Raw genomic sequence first — 22985 nt, forward strand, 5'->3', positions numbered from 1 at the left:
AAAAAAAAAATAATTTTGTAATAAATCAAAACTTAAGGGGCAAGAGTACAATAAACAAAACCTTAGAAAGGTTGCAAGAATCAAATTGGAACAAATAAAAAAGTTTAAGGATCAAATTGACAAAATTCAAAATACAAGAACCAAACTGAAACTTTGAAAAAAATAGGAAGACCATTGATATAATTAACCCTATACACTATGAGCCTATTCTGTTCTTACTAATTTTTTTCTTAATGCTTATGTAAGTAATTATCTTTTTCTAATTTTTTTTTCGCTATTTACCTTAACCCCTACTGAGAGAAATTTTTTTGACTTCCTCCCTGCTTTTTATAGTCCACCACCATCTTCCACAAGCTAACAAATGTTCTTCTGACACAATTAAATGATAAAAATTTAAAGAATGCAAGATTTTTTCATTAAATTCAATACATTTTTATTAAAGTTAGTATACTTTTTAACATTTTTAGATCTCGTTTGGTAAGTGATTTTTTTAGCCAACAAGCTAAAAAGTCATTAAAAAAACTAAAAAGCCAATAACCTATATCAAAGAATTAAAGATTCTATTTTCTCTTTATTTTTTGTTGGAAAATGACTTTAGAAATTTCTTATTTTTTGCTAACTTTGAGCATTAATTAAGGTGGAACCCAAGCGCTATGTTTAACGTTTCTAATTGGGTTCATGTTTAATGTTACGTAGTGAATAAATTCATGTATTTGGTTGCTCAAAACCATTTCCAATGGGTACCCAAGTTTGTGGAAGGGTGATGTTATGGGTGAAGTGAGCTAGACCCATTGCACTCAAAATTAAAACCATATGCGTGCTGCCGCTGCCGCCGTCCGTCCGGTCAGGCAGCCTGGGCGCGGGTGCCTGGTTGGGTTAGGCTTGTTCGGCCTAATACTTATCTTTTTGGGCAAAAAACGTTTGTAATTTATTTTTTATTTTTCGTTTTGATTTCAAAATTCAAAATAAATTGGTCCAAGAATTTTTCTTTCACCCAAACAGATTCCTAACGGGTTCAGAAGGTTCAACCCGAACTGAATTTATTCAAACAGATTCAAATCTGTCTAGCACCTGTTCAATCTGTCCGAATAGGTTTCTACCTGTTCGGAACAACCACCTTTTTGCCTATATAAACCATGCTTCCAGCAATTCTTGTCATTCAATTTTTTTTTTCCCCTTAGAATTTCGTCATTCTTCTTTTGTTCTTCCTGTGCTCTTGCATCTGCCTCTGCATTTATATTTTAGGAAGGAAAAAGAGAGAGTTACAACAGAGTTTTGGTTCGCCAGACTTAAATTTGTAGCCTTGCAAATTTAAGTGTTAGTCGTTGCATCATAAAAAGTAGACGCCGGTAAAACTCAAAGCACCGGAGCGAGTGAGAAATCTACTTTAAGGAGATTGTGTCCAACACAAGCCTCGACATTATTTTCTGTAAACATTTAATTTGGGAAATAATTTATACAATTATTTTCTGAATTATTTTATTTTATTGTTTATTTTAATTTATACATTTAATTTACATACACACACCTTGTTGGGAATAACACTTTTTGCATATCTTTTCGTAAAAAATTAAAAAGTCATTCCAAATATACTAAATTTTTTTACATCATATTTTAACCAAAAAGTCAAAAAAAATACTAAAAAAATCTGTTCCCAAACGAGGCGAGTATTTTTAAGGGACTTTTTACACATTCTACAACATTAATCAATGTTCATGAGACATTTATTATCATTTGTCTTTATTTAATAAGTAATGTTAGACATTCTAAAAGATTTGAATAATGTTATATGTACTAATTAATGTACTAATTAGTATATTAACAGATGATGTGGCATAATTTTAGAAGTTTTGAATATTTATAATTTGTATAATAGATGAGATCAGTAATAATTACATAATACTAGTTGATATATTAGTATGTACATTAATTGATATATATAACATCACCAAAAAGATTTAAATCTCTTGTATTTTTCTTATTTAATAGGGATACAGAGAAGGATAACAATTGTCATCCAAAAATACTAGCTGGGGACACAAAAATCTACCAAAATATTTACATGAATTTGAAACCCACACTCACGTGAGTATTTGATAATTTGTTTGAGAAAAAGTTTGAAGTCCAGCATTGTGGATTGTGGTCATCAAAACTATACCGTATTTTATTAGTCTCCATTTCACTTTCTACTGCGCATGATTATGCATGTTGGGATTAGTAACACCTTGCTGCCAACACGTGCTTGCTCACGTGTGGTTCCACCAACCCAATATGGGTTCATTTTTTTTTTTTTTTTTATTATTATTATTTTATTTTGTTTATTTATTCTTAAAAAATATAAATAAATATTACTCCCTCCGTCCCAAAATATTGGTCCCTTTTGGGGAATCCAACTTTTTTTGGTAGTACACTTATTGCATTTGAAAAAAGTTGGTTTTCCAAAATTACCCTTTTAATAGTACATTTTTTGAGAATATCAATGTCATAATTGTACTTTTTAAATTGTTTATTAATTTAAAAGAAGGGCAAAATAAGAAATTTACATTATTTTTGTACTTGATTTATAAAGAGGGACTAATATTTTGGGACAATGAAAAATAAAATAAGGGACTAATATTTTGAGACGGAGGGAGTATAAGAGTTGAGAAAATCAATGCGACAGGAGAACTATATATTAATAGGGAAAATTAACCTTATATACCCAACTATTTAGCAAAAGTATATATATATATATATATTTGTGCCAATGAAAGCTTCATAAATCTGTGATTCATTTGAACAGTCAAGTAATTTGACAATGTAACTCTTTGGTTTTATGTAGTGTAGTTGCTACTATCATCAGTGTCATTATAATTATTGTTAATATTCATTCAATGGTTGAATTTATTAAATGGTTACATATTTATTCAATAAACTAGGATATATAATTAGGTCATGTTAGGGATATTAAATTTTTTTACTAAATAAATGATCAAATGTCTCATATAAATATGGGATCCATAATTATAAATGTAGATCCGTAATTTTGTAGATCTTATACTCATATAAGGATATTTAGTCATTTGTTTAGTAAAAATTACAACTAATTTCCTACATAGCTACCCTATCTGGAAAAAAATGACACACAAGTATCTCACATGTGTTTCTCTTTCATTGGGCAAGCACATCGCAGCATCAACGGAGTCCGACAAAAATGTAATAGGGATGGCAATCTGAACCCGACCCGACGGGGACCCGACCCCCCGATCCCTAATCGAGCGGTTATTCCCCAAAAAATACCCCCGACGAAGCGGGAATGGTATTAAAAAATTAATCCCCGATGATATTCGAGCTGGGGACGGGAATACATGTCCAAGCCCCGGACCCGGCCCGGCCACACCCCGGTCATCCCCAACGTAAAATTACCATTATGTCCCTAGGTATATATATGTGTGTGTTTGTTTAGGGTTTGACGAATTTACACACACCCTCATCAGTCTCTCACTCACTCACACACACAACGGCGTTGCTCCTCTTCTCTTTCGCTCGCCGCTACTCCCTTTAGGGTTTGGGCTCCCCCACTCTTTTTCTCTCACCGCCGATCGTCCCTCACCACCGCTGCTGTTTGGGGTTTCACCTCCCTCCAGGGATGGATCGAGGAGGGGGCTGGCAGGGGCGACCGTCCCTTCCCCAAAGTTTTGAAAAAACTCCCTAGATATAGTAATAAAATTACAAATATTTTAAAATTATATAAGTTCGCCATTAAAATTTTTTTTTGATAAATACTAAAAAAAATAATAATAACGATTACAATAATAATAATAATTTATTTTTTAAGTATGATTACTTTTTATTTTAAATTTAGTAATGTTAAAATAATTGAGAATTTATTTGCTAATATGTTAAAGTCTTTTTTGTCTAATTAGGGCCAAAAATTTTTAGTTGTTTGCTTATAACTAAATAAAAAAATGATTGCTCAAGAAGATACAAATCACAATCATATATAGGTAGTAGTAGCCTACCTAGAGTAGTCATCATATATTCAAAACAAAAAAGCTTCTCTTCTATCTCTTATTTCACAATCGGTGAACCCAAATCATTAGAACCAGTGACCCAAAACACAATCTCTCTCTCGTGCATCGTGAGTCTTCTGGCGTTCAAGATCGTGATTCATTTGGGACTCTCTCTCTCTCTCTCTCAAAGTTAGGATTTATTATTTGGGAAAAAAAGATTGGACTATGAACTTGGTAATGCTAGTAATGGAACCATTTGTGTAATTTTCAGTCATCTATTTATACTTTTGTATTACATTTCTATTGTCAACTATTGAGCACAACTTTAGATGCTTAAGTAGATATGTAGAGAAAATAATTGTTTTTTTGAAAATTAATATGGATTTACTAGAACATATCAAATTGTATTTTTATAATATTTTGTAATTATATACGATGAATGGAAACATCTAATTACATATTTTTTGTGATATTTGGGTAGATATTGATATTGTCTATCACATGTTGCATGTACACTCGCCTCCCCGACATTAGAATCCTGCATCCGTCCTTGCCTTCCTCTCTCTCTCTCTCTCTCTCTCTCTCTCTCTCTCTTACACACACACACGACAGGGTTGTTGCTCTCTCTGCTCCCTCACCGATGATCCTCCCTTACCACCGATCCTCCCTCACCTCACCGCCAATTTTGAAAGGCTCTCTCTCTCTCTCTCTCTAGGGTTTTATATATAAATGTAAAACCCTAGATCAAAATCCCTTATATGTATATGTATATCTGAGTGTATACATATATTGATCTACGGATTTCACATTCACCGTTTCGATTCGACCTCTGTTTTTTTTTTTTCACTCTAAATTTATTTATTATATATATATATATATATATATATGTCAAAACAGTGGGATTATTGATCTGTTTACAAAACAGTGGGATGAACATATATCTGTTAAGATCTGTGATCTGTTTATTATTGATCTGTTTACTATTGATCTGTGAACATCTATCTATGATCTGTGAGCCTCTATCTAGTAAGATGGACTGATTGTTATTTTTTTGTTTACAGATTTTTTAATTTGAAAATATGTTGACAGATAAAAAAAAAAACACAAATCTGACCAGCTACTGTAAGTCGGGAAATTTGCAGGGTCGGGGATACCCGATCCCCGATCGGGGCCAGTGGAGGGGGGGACGATGGGCTCCCCGTCGGGGATCGGGGGCGGGGGTAGAGAATTTCTCACTGTCAGGGATCAGGGACGGGGAGTATAGTCCTCGGCCCCGACTCGCCCCGCCCCGTTGCTATCCCTAAATGTAAAATGTATTGTCTATGCTGAATTTGAGGAGTTGGAATAAAATACGCTCGCCTGGCCTGTTTGGGAGGTTGGATTTAAGTTAAAATAGTTAATGATTATAAAATAAAGAGTAAATTATAAATACATCTTTTGAGATTTGCGTAAGGTACAAATTATTTTTTGTGGTTTAGAAAATTATAAATATCCCTCTGTTAGAATTTTTTATTTAACGGAATTAACTAAAAAAATTAAATTCATAATTAATCTCCAATATAATAATAAAATTACCTTAATTATTAATTGAAACATATTTTTAACATCATTAAAAACTGTTAATTGACTTGATGATTTATTAATAAAATTGACGATTTGTTATAAAATTAGAAACCTTAGGGACGGAATGTAATTTTCAGAACTATAAGACCGATTTGTATTTTAATCAAATCTCAGAGAATGTATCAGTAATTTATCCTAAAATAAATTAAAATAGTTAATAATAATATTATTATATTTAAATCATAATTATTTATTTTTTGTCTCACAACTATTCAATTAATTATAAGTAATAAAAAAAAAAAAGAGTTAACCATCATTCCAAATACAACTTTTTTAGGACATCTCTAATGTTTACTTTTTTTTCCCCATCAAATTTGAATAAAAATTTTATCTGATATCGCACTTTCCAACAGAGTAATTTAAGATTTTATCAGATCACCGGTCGACCAAGAGGATGACCAGGGGATCTCTGGCCAGCCGGTCGACCGACCAGTGTAAATTTTCCAAAATCCCAAAACAAAATTTGCAAGGAAGTGGTCAACTAGGGAGACAACTGGTCGGACATCCGACCGATTTGGTGCTCATGCATACTTGTAAAGCTAATGACTATTTATAGTAATTTGATGAAAAACTTAGGCGTCCTCAATTGGATGAAAGATCTGAGATATTCTGAATTTGATATTGGTTTGATGTTAACGTTGGAGCATAGTTTTTAACAATTTTTCATAAAATTTAAATTTAATAAAAAATCTGATAAAGGATTGGAGATGATTTTAGCCAGACTAAAATAGTAAAAAAGTTAAAAGGCCAATTAAAATAACTTATTTCCAAACGGGGCCATTGGACCACCTCTCTTTTGGGAAGTGGCTTATAAGCCAATTTATTAATTTTTTTGACTTATTTAGGTTACATTGCGTCTCTACTTTTTGCACGTTATTTTGTAATACGTACAAAAATCAACTTATTTAGTACTTTCCAAAATAGGCGAAAGAGTTTCTCTTTTCAATAATACTAGAATGATTATATATATATATATATATATATTACAATAGTTTTTTTAAAAAAATTTAATATTTTTATGGGCATGTTTGATTAGTAGGATTATAGTATAGGATTGAAATTGTTAGTTTATGTACTCACAATCCCATTTGCAAAATTTATTAACTAGATTACATGTACAACAACGGACATTCAATCTGACAAAATTTTAATATTGGAAGAGGTTAGGGATCATAATTTCAAGTCTGAAAAAAAAATATATATATATATATAATAAATAATTATCTTACTAATTTAATCAAATAATTAATTCTCTGCTAATTTATAAAATTATTAATTATTTCACTATTAACCATATTAATTAAATAAGGCCTATATGTATAACAATGAATTGATCTAATAGAGGTCGTCATGACACATTAAATAATGAACAAAATATAGTAAAGATAATATAATCATCATAGTGTTATTTCTCTCTTTGTCCTATCTCCAAATTATTCTAGGGTTTTCATTGATTTTCTAAATGTGAAATTAGGAAAATATGTGCAGTGTCACTGGACATCATGATTGGGATTAGTGAAACATTCAAATAAACACATACCTTTAATTCACGTGTGTATGTACGATACGCTCAAACAAAAGTAAACTCAAAACACATTGTTTTATAGACCTGTGCTATTTCTTCTGCTTCCCAAGAAACAAAGAAAAATGAGTGAGAGCACTAATTAGTGTTATCACTAATGATGTGACAGTGGGTCTCACCATGAATGATTTGATATTTTAGCTTTGGTGTTGTATTTTTTTTCTTTTTTTATTGAGTGCCATGTCATTAGTGGTCTTTTTAGAGCTCCAAAATTAGTGGTCTCTATCATTGTTGAGAAACAAAATATATAATTGTATTTAATTGTTTATACATAAGTTTGATTTATGTTATAATTCATGTTACTATAGTATAATATAAACAAATAAACATCATTAATGAAATTAAGGATCCAAACCTTGACATTATAATTGTTGATTTCTTTTACTACATTTTTTTTTGTTAACCCTTATACAAAATTTTTATACACAATTTAAGACTAAAATGTGTTGACAAGTTAATGACATTATTACAAATATAGATCGTGATATAAATGAAATACAAAAAATTGTTTGGTTTGATTTTTCAAAAATTATTTTTAGATGAGTTTTCATTTTTTTAGTCGGTTTTTTTAAATATATTTTGATCAATTCTTTTTATTTTTTAGATGCCACTAATCAAGATGAATCTAAAAAGTAAAATAAATTGGCTAAAATATTTATAAAAAAAAATCACTAAAAATAGACGAAAATCCGAGCAAAATTTTGTGTGCATTTTTGTTTAGATTTTTGTTTGATTTTAGAAATTTTTTTAGTTAATTTTTTTTCAAACTTTCTCGATGCATCTACTCTTGATGTATCTACAAAATAACTAAAATATGAAAAAAGTTTAATAAAGACAAACGAAAATCCGTTAAAAAATAATTTATGCGAATTTTAACCAAACAAATACTTTTTTACTGAAATAAGTTAAAAAGTCATCAACAACAACAAATATATATATATATATATATAAATCTCTGCTTTTTCGCTCACAAAAATAACTTTTTAACAAATTCTCAAGCGCATTAGTTTTTCTTAACTTCTACAAAAAAAAAAATCCAGAAATTACTTAAAAAAAGGTTAATACTAAACAACTATGCATAGCAACGTTACTGATTGCTACACATATTGGCCCCGTTTGTTTGGGGTTATAGGGAGAGGATTAAAATTACTAATCCCTTGGTATTACTAATGGGGTGTTTGTTTTGAGAGATGGGGATGGAACTATTAGTCCCTTGGTATTAGTCCCCTTGGAATGGGGATTGGTAAGGAGGAGGTAGAGATGGTATTAGAAAAATAGTGAGGGGATTAGAATTTTTTTTTATTTTTTACATATTGGGAATTTTTTTTTAAATATAATGTTTAATTTTTTATATTTTTTTATTTGTTTTATTATTTTATATAAAAATAATTTAACAATTCCTCACTCTCAATCCCCTCACTATTAATCCCCTCACTAACAATCCCCTCACTATTAATCCCCTCACTATCAATCCCCTTCATTCTATCTCTGAAAACAAATGGGAGCATTTAGAAGATGATAAAATGAATAAGGAAAGTTATGGTGTGGACCAGGGAGCCGGTCCCCTTTTTGGGACTTGTTACCTTGTTAGTTTTGAAAAATATTTTTATGTACGGATTAGTGCTATTCTATTTGTTTTTTACCTTTATGCCCTTAAGTGTTTTATTATATGTGTAATCTTTGTGTTGCCCTAATTTTATTTGTTGCTCTCCCACATTGTTGTTTCCATTAACGGTGCTTCGTCGCCTTCAATGTCGTTCGCCTCAACCATCTCCATCACCAGTCATCTTTAACGACGCTCACCTCAACTATCGTCGTCGTCGTCGTCCTCTAGCCTCGCCATCATCGTCACTCTCCTTACATTAACCCTCCTTTTGTTGCCATCACCATCGCTCCTCCTCTATTATCGATCTATCATCTTCGACATTGCCGCTGTCACCATCTTCCTCTATTACTGATCTATTGTCTCTGACCTCGAACTCCACTAATGGCTTTAGATCTAGGTGTTTTCAATGCCGATCTACTATCTTTGACGCAAATCTATATTGTACATGGTCGTCGGTAAGATCGAGTCTCTCTTTCTACAGTGTGTTGGTGAATATTTATGTTTGTAAAATATGTGTAACTGATCTGATAAACTTATCACTTAATAATTTACGAAAAAAATAAATTTATTAGACCAAACTCTATTACTTTCTCTCTATGTGGTTGTGTTTTTATGAGTGAATACGTAAATTAGTAAATAATAGTCAGTGTGTGTATATAAATGTGAGTGAGTGTGTGAGAATGAGTAGTCAAATGGTGTTTCTCTCTCTCTCTCTCTCTCTCTCTCTCTCTCTAATTGGATTTGTCATTGTAAAGTGATAAATTTATCAATGGAGAACAAACAGTAAAGACATGATTTTTGTGTTAAGAAACATTTTACAAGTACTATAATGAATAAAATATGATATTCTTTTAAATAATTTTTCAATTAACCGATATTTAAAGATTAAAAATTAATTTATAATTATGTGCATTGGTCATTTTTCTTCTTAAAAAATTGAAAGTACATCAGGATGCAAGTTGTTAGCATTTATCACATCAATCCCAAGTTTTAATCTCGACTTGTTTATGTTAAGTTGTAACTGTTACTCTATTTTCATATTTTTTTTTTGTTTTGACTTTTGAAAAGTTATGGGTTGCATTTGACCTTCTAGTTATTATAATTGGGACCTCCTCATCTTTGTTTGGAGCCTTGATTGATGAGTTAACTTGTTGGTTGGGCAAGATTAGAACAAGAATGTCAGATTCGAATATTTGTTTTGAGTAGTGTTCACGCTTTTGCCCTTTTCTTTCTCCACATTTTGAATCTTGATGAGGCTAAAACCATTGGAAAACTTATTTCTAGGGTTTCAATTTAGACACAAAATTGACCACATTCCATTTCCCGAACGAGAGAGATATGCTTGTTTGAAGTCACCTAGCAAAAGCTGTCTGGTCAAATCTGCACGAGCGAAAATTTGAATTCAGCACAAGCAAATTTCACAAGAAAGCCATTTTTCCCTGAGTTGATCTGCACGATCGGTTTAAAATCTACACAAGCAGATTTTGCGCGTATAGACATTGATTTCTGTGCTCTTTTCACTCAAATCAGATCTCTCTCTCTTTTTAACCATTTCTCATCACTCACTCTCTCTCTCTCTCTCTCTCTCTCTCTCTCTCTCTCTTTCTCTTACTTCTTTTTTCTCTTCCTTCTCTTTAAACAATCACCAAATTTGATATTTTCTTCGATTTAGTTCCTTATTCAAAAATGACGAGCGTCTCGAGGGCTACCTTTTGACTGGTGGAGATCAAATTTCGACGAAATTGATTTTTAGAGTTTTCTCCTCTTCTCTCTTTGAGGTAGGAATTTCTTTACTCCTTTTCAATACCTTATTATAGATAGACATGTGGCAGTTTTTATTACATTCATAACTTGATTTGTTGGGTATTTTTGAAAAGCAAGTGATGAGGGTTAGGATTTTGTAATCTATAGTTAAATATTGTGTTTTGTCGTGAATATATGAGTTTGTAATGTTTGAGGAACATGTTTAAAAGGATTAGAGTAAAATGTCCTAATTAATTATTTATGGGTTATGAGAAAGAGGGGAAAATTGGTGATTTGATTTGATTTGAACCACAAGGGTATGTAAGACAATAAAGAAAGTCATCATGAATTTAATTTGTGTTAATTATTATTTATGGTTTTATAGTTGTTAAGTTGTAATAATTGTCAAAAAATCAGAATTTCAGATAAATAAAAAGTGTATTGGTAAATGTTATATGTATTGAAAGATTTGTGGATTGGTTAATCTCGTTCATGAGGGTTGTGATGAAAAGTCCCAAATCCTTTGGTTATGTGTTTGTTTGAGTGATGGGATTAATTTGTGTTACATATGTATTGGATTATGAAAATAAATTACTAGTTGAGCTTTGATAATTAATGAGAAAGATGTGACGATTTGTAGGAGGTATTGGGAGTTTGGAGAGGAGAAATTAAATTTTGGAAATCATTTTATATACTTTTGTGAAATGAAAAGTAAGCGGAGTTGACGATTTTTCTTTCAAACAAGTGAATAATTGTATTCATGATTAATTACTACTTGTTAAACCAAATTTGAATATTTTGAATTAAATCATAAAGATGGGATGGTAGTGATGGAAGAGACTTTAATTATGAGTTTTGAAAACGGTGTGAATTAGAAGTTGAATTAATAGGAGTTGAAAGACAAAAGTTATGTAACATATAAATGTTGATAAAATCTAAATCAAGAGGATGAAATTGAATTCATGGACTTGATACCAATTGTTTATAAGGCTGTGTCCTTGGCCATTTGTAGAGGATGTGTTGATGTTATTGAATAATTTGTGAAATTTGGAATAGTGTCAATTGTTGAGTTGAATGAAAGTGCGCATTCATATGGGTTCCTCTCCTCTTTGGATTTGCGCTCTGTAAAGTTTGGCACTTTGACATGGGTTCCTCTCCCCTCCGGTTCGCGTCCAGTAAAGTGTGATCGAGTTCATCTCCCCTCCGGCTTGAGGATCGGTAAAGTTTGGCGCTTTGAAATGGGTTTCTCTCCCCTTCCTCACGTCCGATAAAGTGGGTTGTGGTGGTTATGGCTTGACGAAGCCGGGGTCCGTTATGTGTTAATTACACGTAGTGTATCTTCATACTTGTGTTATGATAAGAAGCGATGCATTATTGGCTTTCCATGCTTGCGATCGGTAAAATATGGTAATGCATGTTGACACGTCTATTGTTGCTTATATATATTTGTATTTGTGAATGTTCATTTTACACCTGTACCTAAGGCCATAATATATAGTAATTATCCTTGTAGCGGCAATGAGTTGGAATGTAAGATGAGTATATTGTTTAGATTGATCTTAGCAGATCATGGTAATGTGATGAATGGTTGAGATTTCTTTAAATGCAAATGAAAAGTTTTGAAAGGTAAGAATTGGTTTTTGTTTTTTGTTATGTTAAAAATGATCTTTTTGAAAATTGTATTTATATAAGTATATTTTGAAGTATAAAATGTCACATTTCTTATATATATATATATATATATATATACACGTGGAGCATTCATAATCATAGCTACCTATATGTTGCTATTGTTTAGGATTATTGGGATTCTTACTGGACCTTTGTGTTTATCCCATATTGCTAATCATTTTTCAAGTATGGAGTGAAAGTTGCTCGAGACTTGAAGTCTGTTAATTGTTGGTCATGGGGCCTTTTAAATGCAGGTAGAATGCCAATGTGTTGTAAAAAGGGTTAATCCCTTTTATATATTCGTTATTTTGTAATTGATAATGTAATGCCTATGGGCGTGAATTGTATTTCATTACATGTACACAAGAAAGGACATTGTAATTTATTCCTTCTTAAATACCTTTGATGTTTATTATTATTGAAATAAACTGATTTAAAGAAAAATATAACATTATCCGAGTAATAAAAGTTAGGACGTTAGACAATCTTTCATCAGTAATAATGAAAATTGTATATTTCAAAGTTGAAAATCTACTCTATGTATTGCCTTCTTAGTAAAAAAAGAAAAAAGAAAAAAAAAATGAAACAATTTCAAAAAGTTGAAACCCCTCTTTTTCCTGGATGTGGTGAAAGCTTCTTCCATCATGTAACAGTGTGTATATGTCAATGAAGTCAGAGAAGGTATGCAACGAGAGAAATGTCGTGGGAAATTATTGCCGGAAGCCGGACGTAGTTGCTAGTGCCGGAGGTGACTGTCAGTAGTTAGTTCTGGGTAGCAGGTTTGGGCTAGGGATAAAATTGAGAAAAAACGAGTTCATTAATTTGGAATGGACCTAGTAGGTATTAAGTTTTGTAAGGAGGACTGACCCGTAACTCCCAATATTTAAAATTTAGAGTAGCTACTCTACTCCACAACAGTAATTAAACCGTGTAGCTTGGTCCTGTCAGCCTATCATGAGCCCTATATCTATGATATGAATCGTTTAAGCTTTTGTGCATAAGTTTAAAAAAAAAAAAAATCATATTGATACGATAATTATAAACATATTATTTCATCCCATTTATATGCAAAAAAAAATTAAAAAAAATGATCAAGTTCTAAAAAATTATTCTTTTTTTTTTTTGGCACAAATATTTGATGAAATGATGTGTTTATAATTAGTAAATCAATATGATTTTTTGTATACATAAAAATAACAAGTATGAGTTAAAAAAATAAATCATTCATATTTTTTGCTTACAAATGTGATGAAATAGTGTGTGTACAATTGCCTATAACATGACCCAAGGATTAACCTAGAGAAAGGGGTGATCGCACCTCTTACGATTTCAAAATACACATTTACTCTATAGTAGTATTATATATACTTACCCCCTCTAGGTTTTTAGAAAAATTAAGTGGCCATCATCTCTAGGTTTAAAAAAAATTATGTGTCAGCCACTATATATCTCTGATACTTGAGGTTCAAAATATACATATAAAGAAGACAAAATATATCAAAAAAAAATTAGTTTCTCAAAATTAGTGTTGATTACAAACTCCAAACTCCCACCTGTAAACAATAGAGGTGTAACTTGGGCGGGCTCAACCGGAGCAACCCGAGTCCAACCCGAATTTTTTTAGGGCGTGGACAAAATATTTTCAAATTCGGTACGGACTTGGGCAAAAATTCAGAAGCCCGAATTAAATTTGGACGGGTTTGGGCAAAGACGTCAAACAACCCGAGCAACCCGAAACCCGAATTATATATATATATAGATATATAAAATATTAAATATACATAAATTATTAACCATTACATGATATTAAAGTAATTTATATTATTAAATTATATTGAATATATATTATATATACAAATAACATAAAATCTTACTTTTTTTTCTTTTTATTTTCACTCATAAATTGTAAGGATTACTACAGTGGTATCTCTCTTATATTATATAAATTATTTATTTTGATGGTATTAATGATATTCTATAAATAAATAAAAAATTGTAAATAGAGTCAAATTTTAATAATTTAATAATGTAGCTGCAAAAAAAAAAAAAAACCTAAAATTCATTTACAATTCGGACAATTCAGGCAACTCGGGCAATTCGAGTTTAACTCGGGTCGGGTTTGGGCAGACAACCTCGGGTTACAATTCGGGTTTGGGCAGGTCTTGGCACAACTTGGGCTGGACTTGAACAACCTCCCAACCCGACCGAACCCGCCCGAGTTGCATCCCTAGTAAACAGGAGAAGAATATGGAGGAAGTCAATAAGTTAATTGATAACATTTGTTGATAAATACATTATTTGTGTTCTAATTCTAATTATATCAATGATTTTGTAATAAAATGAAAAGGCATAAAATACAACTCAAAATACCTCATTTTAATAGATAAATTGTCTACTATTGCTATCTTTAATTGCTCAATGTAGACATAAGAAAATACGTTTGCGTACGTAAGTTTTCATATTATTATTATTATTTTTACTTTAAATCAATGTTATAGTTCATACTTTCATTTTAAAATTTCAATTAGTATATATGTTCACCTCTTTTATCTTTAAATCTTAGGTTCTCTTCAAAATGAATGATTCAATTCATTAAAATAAGATTTATGACAGGCCGTCGAGTCCAGTCCATTGTTGTAGACTAAAGAGAAACTAGTCATTTTCTAGTTATCGTAACATTATCATTTTATTAAAATAAAAACGAATTTTAAATTAAAACATAATATTTTATATTGGCAAAAATTAAAATATTTTATTAAGGGAAAATTAAGAAGATATCCCTCTAAACATTTATGTAAGAGTTTAAGGACATTAGAAGTTTGGTTTAGTTAAGATTTCAAATTCAAGAAGGATAAGGAAAAGTTTTGACATAAATGGTAAAAAATGATCTTATAACTTATAACTCTAATTTTTTTTGCGATATTTGTTTTTCCAGATCTCTCTCTCTCTCTCTCTCTCTCTCTCTCTCTGTGTGTATTCTCTCTCTACAATAGAAGATTGCTTCAACCATCATTATCTACAGTCGTCACTGCCTTCAATTACATCTATCTCCTTAATCGTTGTCTCGTATAGATTTGAATTGTGTTGTCGTTGGTAACCATCATCGAGATATGAATCTTTGTTCATCGTTCTCAACCACCGTTCACACCTCTATCACCTCACCGTAGTCGACACCACTCGCATGTTCTTTCTCTCTCTCTCTCTCTCTATGTTTTCTATGATTCATTTATCTTTTATCCCTTGCTTTGTTCAATATTATTTTTTATTTGATTTTTGTGTTTTGTGTTGTTTAATAGACATTATTTGTTGTAATGATCTAAAATATTTAGATTTTTGTTTTAAGTTCAAATGAAACTAGTTAATGAATTTTTTTTGACTTTTTTCAATTTCAGTAGATTCGATCAGTAAAAATTTTCTGGCTTTCTGCAATTTTATTAGATTTAGTCAGTGAAATATCTCTGAGTTTCTGTAATTCAGTAGATTTGGTCAGAAAAATTTCACTGACTAAATTTACTAAAATTGCAAAAAATTAGAGAAATTTCACTATCACAAGAAATTTTCCTACAACAATTACATTTTTCGGTGATTGTTGGAGAATTGAAATTTGACTATACTAAGCCAGTGAAATTTCACATCGTTGGTGTTCATCAAAGAGTTGCCGAAAAATATTTGTTGGCAACCGATGGTCGTCGCCAAAAATTGTTGTCAGTGGTAACTGTTAGAAATGGGTTTTGAAAGTTTTGAAAAAATCGAATTTTTTCTCAACTTTGGTCTAATTTTTAGGTGGGACCCATGTGCCAAAATTGGCGGGTCTAAGTGGTAACGCATTCTATGTCGCGTTGTGATTTACGTCATATATTTGGTTGCTCAAAACCATTATCGAGTAAATAGGAAATTGAAGCCAAAGTGAACTCCATGGAAATAGAATTTTTTGTGGAAATTCCTTAAGGTTTGAATAAAGGTTTATCCCATATTGGTTTGGTGGGAATAATTTTGTAGGTTTATAAGTCATGAGTTTGTAACTTGGGGAGCACCCCAAGGGGCACCCTAAGTTTGTAGAATGGGGAAGTTATGGGCAAATTAGGCTAGATCCATTGGGCCCAAAAATAAACACGCGCACGCCGTCGCTGTCCATCTGGCCAGTCGGGTGAGCTGGCTTAGGTGCGTGCTGTGAAGTTAGGTTGGATTGTTCAGCCAAAAACATTTGAATTAAATTTTATTTTTTGGTAAAATAAAATTTGTCCAAATTTTTGTTGGGAAAAATTCAAATTTGTCTTTCACTTCTTCTGAATTTCTGTACAAATTCAAATCTGTTCAATGCAGTTTTTATCTGTTCAAAATTTGAACCCAACAAATTTGTATCTGTTCATTCAAACCGAACAAGTAACATACCTGTTCGAATAGGTTTTGCACCTATTTAATTCAAACCATACAGCCACGAATTTTCCTATATAACTGCAGTCCCTCATTCGGATTTTTCACTCCAATTTTCATCCCTAACTCTGCCTGCTCTCTCTGCATTTTGCTGCATTATTTTCTTGTGAGAAAGAGTATAAACACAAAGTGTGTTCATTGTGCGAATAATTTGTAGTGCTGCAATTATTCGTAGTTGATCATTTTATCTTGGGAGATAAACGTCCATAATCTGAAAGCACCGTGGAGAGGAAAACCCTGTCTTAAGGACACAGTGTTAAACGCTGGACTTGATCAGAAAAATTTGTTCATGAAATTAATTTAGTAAGTAATTAATTTATTTTCTGTTTTATTATTTTTTTGTTTCAGATTTTGATTTTGTTTTTGTAACAAAATAAAAATATTTATTTATTTTATATTTTGGTTTGATTTTTGCAATCAAATAATCTCTCTCATTTCCTTTATTTTTTATGTATTCCGTTTATTATTAAGTACACAAACATAATTATTATTATTTTTAAATAGAATAAAGATTGTCCAACAATGGCTACCCACGATCGGCTGTGGCAAGTGAAGATGGTTGCCGACAGTAGCAGAGATGTTCGAAAGATGGTAGGGATTAGTATACTTAAATTAACAAACATATTTTAATTGTCCTTCAACCAATACAAAATCTTTTCTAGGAAGCAGAATTATAAAAAAAAAAAATTCCTATTATTAAAAAATTGCTTGAAAATACGTATTAACAAATTTAAATTGGTCATTGATTTTATATAAAATTAAATATTATATACAATTATTGTAAATATTGTTAGGGGATGACTAGAATCCGGTGTATAGAAAGAAAAATAATTACAAAAATACTTAAAATTTTATAATTTTAATTATTAATGTTGATAAAAAAATTTCCCCCATCTGTAATTATTTTCATAAATTTACACTAACATGTAATATTCTCTATTGTTAATATTTGTTTAGAAATGAATTTTTTTTTTTTACTGAATTTTTAATTTTTTGAAAAAAAAAACATATAAAAAAAATAAAGAAAAATTTACCCATAAATTTCATATGGGGAAATGTTGATCCATTTAGTCTTGAGAGTTTTCTTATGAACCAATTAGTTTTTTTTTTTTTTTTTTTTTTTCAAAGTTGTATTTATTTGATTTGATACTATTTGAGTTTAAGTGAATGCCTTTTCGTGATTTATTTTTCTAGATCTTTGTTTTTGTTTTTGTTTTTTTTTTTTTCCGTTTTTGGGTTGAAATGGAAATTTAAGATATGGAAGGCCCTTTTTGGGGGTATTGATGGTTGAAATGTTAGTTGTCGAACATGAAAATCTATATTTCTGTTAGTGTAATTTTCTGGTATTATATTGGAGTGTTATATTAGAGTGTTACGTTTAGAAAAAGTATATTAATGAGTTTTTGTGTGTTATATTAATTGGAGTGTTAGGTTTGGAAAAAAAATACATTAAGGAGCTTTTTTAAAATGTCATGTTGTTATATTTGAGAAAAATACACTAAAGAGTTTTTTAGTGTGTTACATTAGAGTATTATATTTGCGAAAAATACATTAAGAAATTTTTATGTGCTACATTGATTGGAGTGTTATGTTTGAAAAAAGTACACTAAGGAGTTTTATTTTGGAATATTACGTTATTACGTTTGAAAAAAATACACCAAGGAGTTTTATTTTCGAATGTTATATTGTTACGTTTGAGAAAAGCATATTAAGAATATTTTTAGTATGTTATATTAGAGTGTTAAGTTTTTTTAATGTTATATTTGAGAAAAATATACTAAAGAATTTTTTCTAAAGTGTTATGTTTAGTAATTTTAACGTTATCGGAAAACTCACATTTGTCCCTCAACATATAATACGCCCGTTTATACTTAACTTTTTTATATAATTCACACTAAAATGAGACTTTTGGGCGTATAAGAAAAAAAAGAGGACCAAACAATTCATGAGATCATTATTTAAAATTTATTGGTGTTTCACTCAAAAATAAATTATCTTTTTATAATAAGTTTTTAACTTTTTGACTATAGATTATTTAGAATGATTTAAATAAATATATTTTTTAATTTTTTACAAAAGAATATATATAAAAATAGAAAATAATATGACTTAAAAAGATTTTTTTTTTTTTTTTTTTTTTAAATGTGCTATTTTAATTGATGCCAAACAAGCTCTAAAATCATTGATACGAGAGAGTTGGAAATCAGACGATCCTATGAGGCGCGTGGAACAAGCCATTTGTCACAGGTATGATTTTGCTAGAAAAATTATTAGGTAGTTTGAGGACACTACTGTGTCCCTGCTTTCACCAATTATCAAATTTTAAGACCTAGAATCATCTCGTTTGATTTCAAAAAATTAAATTTTTTATTTTTAATATTTTTTATTTTTAGTAAAAAAAATTTAATATCTTAAGAATATATATATTTTTTATTTTTTAGATACACCTAACCTAAATATACTTAAAAAATAAAACATTTATGAATTTCTTTTTTAAAATTTATCAAATAAAAAAAATAGAAGAATTCGGTACATTTTTATATTTTTATGTATTTATTGAATTTTAAAATATTTTTTTACAAATCTTTTACTTTTTAAATACATTTAAATTATGTGTATCTAGAAAATAAAAAAATATTTACAATATTAAAAAATTTACTACAAATTAAAAATATGAAAAATAAATTTTCATTAAGTCAATTAAAATTAAACAAAATGATTACTATTTTTTCATACCCAACACAAAATTATAAATCTCATTTTTTTTTGGAAAATGTTAGAGGTCTCAAATTTTCTACCAAATAAATGATCAAATGTCTCACATGGGTGTGGGGCCCACAAAATTGCGGACCCCACACCCATGTGAGATATTTGGTCATTTGTTTAGTAGAAAATTTGATGTCCCTAGCATTACTCTTTTTTTTTTTATTAATCACAAACAGGCCTAATCATGCCTTGAAGCACGAAATAACTTCTCGTTTTGGCGGGAGAGCTTGGGAAGAAGGGCAGAAGATTCCTTTTTGCTTCTTGGGATATTCCCAATATATCCAAATTTTCTGTGTGGTGATGTTTGGATTATTATACTTTCATTGGAGTGCTCATTTTGATCACATTGGGATGCCCCTAATATTCAGGGGTGACCATTGGAAATTGACGCCTCGTATGGGAAGCAACTGATTTAGTTAAAAAGTTAAAAAATTATTAAAAAATTTAAAAAGTTAATAATTTATATCAAAAAGTTAAATTAATTTTTTTTATATTATATTTTAATTAAAAAATTAAAAAATTATTAAAAAAATATGTTCCCAAACGAGACATGAATAAAGCTATACGTATCCATCGATATATTAATTACTATATTATAAATAATATGAGATAATTTTATTGATTTTGAATTTTTATAATTTATGTAATAGGTGTAGTTTATAATTGTAAAGTTATAATCTTATAACATGTGTTAATACATTAAGGGTTCGCTTGGAACGTGAGCTGTCTTTTTAATTTTTTAGCTATTTTATCTTGGGGGGTTAAAACACTTCGTTTGAGATAGGTTTTTTAGATTATTTTTTACTTTTGTGAGAGAAAAAATAAAATGATTATAAGTTGAATGTGACATTTTGTCCTATTTAGCTAAAATAATATATTTTGTCCTATATAACTATTTTAGTCGCAAACTTTATCCCAAACAAGGCCTAATTAGTAGCATTCGAGTGTTTTAACTTAAAAGTCAAAAAATTATTAAAAAAATCAAAAAGCCTATAATCTATACCAAAAAGTCAAAATTTCTTTTTTCTTTCTACTTTTTGCACATCTTTTTATAAAATATTAAAAAATCATTTCAAACATACTAATTATTTTATCTCATATTATAACTAAAAGGTAAAAAAAAAATACTAAAATAACATATTCCTAAATGAGGCGTTAGTATGTGTAGCATCATTGTTAGATATTTATATAATAAATGCACTGTTTGGGAAGAAAGGGTTGAGGCTATTATAGCCTCAAATTACAAATAAGCCAAAAAGTCCTACTGTTCAATGTTTTTCAAAAAAAAAAAAAATAAGCTGCAACTGTCGGCAGTGTAGGCACAGCCTACACTGTCAATTGACAAATTGTTACATCAACTGGTAAATTACGATTTTGCCCTTTTATATTAATTTAAAAAATTGTAATCTTAAGGACAAATTTGTCATTTTAATTTCAAACATCATTTCAACACATTTTTCAATATAACAACTCAAATAAAAATTCATCTCATCTTCCCAAACACAAAAACTAAAATAGCCTACTAATATAGCCAAAAAATCAAAAAGTCTCTAAAATAGCCACTCCCCAAACGAGGCCAAAATAAAATTAAAAAGAATTGGAATTGCATGTTTGGTGGGATAGAAAAGAAAAGAAGTCCTTTCTTTTTCGAAAGATTTCTTCCATCTCTACAAAATCTTTGTTAGGTACTATTCAGCTTGTTTAGTTCTAATTTTCAGAAATTACTTTTCAGAAAATTTTATTTTTTATTTTTCATATTTTAATATTTTTAATAAATTTTTTAAATATTTTAAGCAATTTTTTTTTAATTTTTAGACACACCATAATATAAATACACCTAAAAAGTGTAATATTTTTGAAATGTTTTTAAAACAATACCCTAAATACCAAAAAATACAACCAAAAAAAAATGAAAACTCAATATATTTTTCGTATTTTGTGTATTTATTAATTTTTTAAAATATTTTTTCACAAATATTTTACTGTTTAGATATATCTAAGTAAGATACATCTAAAAAAGTAAAAAAAAATTGTTTAAAATTTAAAAAATACTCACTAAAAATAAAAAAAATACGAAAAACAAAAAACAAAAAACTTAATTTTTAGAAAACTAAATTTAAAAAATTAAAACCAAACATACTGATATATTTTTTATTTTTTGAAAGAAGGTTTCAATATAAATATAAATATTGAAGCACAAAAACGATAAGTTTTTGTCTACATCCTTTTTTGCTTTGTTTCCTCGAACGGAATATATTTTTTGAAATATATATATATATATATATATATTTTAGTGTTCAATATAATAAAAAATGAGATTCAATAAATATATATATATATATATATATTATTTTATTATAAATGAAAAATAAGTCTAAGTGCATTTCCCTTTTGAAAGGCATAAATATTTTTTGAACTAAAGCCTAACTAATGTTACCAAATCGACCACTATCGCCACCATGGCCTCCATCACTATATCGCCATCACCACGGCTACCACCATCATTACGGTCGTCGCCACCCTATCACCACGCCACTATCTCCACATGCACCTTCACCTTCACATTCACATTCATCTTTGTTTTACCACCACTAAATATAAAAAAATGAGAGACTTATTTATAAGTCCTATTTCAGACACTTATGCTGTGTTAAATTCTGTGTAATTTCTTATAGAGGTTCAAGTCCTATTTATATAAGAATGTATTCCACAAGATCCTATGAGTTGAAAATAAACGGTATTAATATACTATTATACACTATAATGGCAAAACCATATATAGGAAATTGAATGGTACCATAGATCATATCTATATGAATGTGAATTTCAAAATACACGAACAAGTAATATTTTCACATTCAATTTAAAAAATAAAAAACCTAGTAAGTTTGGAAAAACGTGACATGACACGTTACGTTACGTTTATATAGGTGTCACGTTACGTTACGTTTGTATAATTCAATTTAAAAAATAAAAAACATAGTAAATTTGCGAAACATAACGTGACACGTTACGTTACGTTACGTTTATGTAGGTGTCACGTTACGTTTCGCAAATTTAATCTATGGTAACATTTAATTTCGTATATATGATTTTACCATTATTTATAATATTAACAACTAATATTAAGAGTAAATGTGTCAACATATTTCACACAAGACTTATGGGAACATAAATTTTTTAGTAGAACCATATATAACATAAGTCTCCCTAATAGGACTTCTAAATAATTTTCTCATAAAAAAATATTTTCTTAAAAATATTTTTTATCCAAACGAACGTAAATTTCTCTCTACCCTCACAGTCTTTCTGATATAAAAACGTTTATCCATTCTTTATGGGATAAAAGACTTTCTCCAAAAGTATAAGAATTATGATGTATATAATGGGCGTGAAGAGAAATTAAAGGGTTGTATTTAAAGACATCCCCGATTGCTCATGTAACTCATGGGAATTTTAGTTATAAGTTATTAAAATCCCCCCCCCCCCCCCCCCCCCCCCCCCCCCCCCCCCCCAAAAAAAAGAGACCGTATATATATATATATATATTTTCAAGTGACTCATTGCA

The sequence above is a fragment of the Camellia sinensis genome, chromosome 7 (assembly GCF_055761805.1).
Source record: "Camellia sinensis isolate YWXY chromosome 7, ASM5576180v1, whole genome shotgun sequence".
Classification (NCBI taxonomy): Eukaryota; Viridiplantae; Streptophyta; class Magnoliopsida; order Ericales; family Theaceae; genus Camellia; species Camellia sinensis.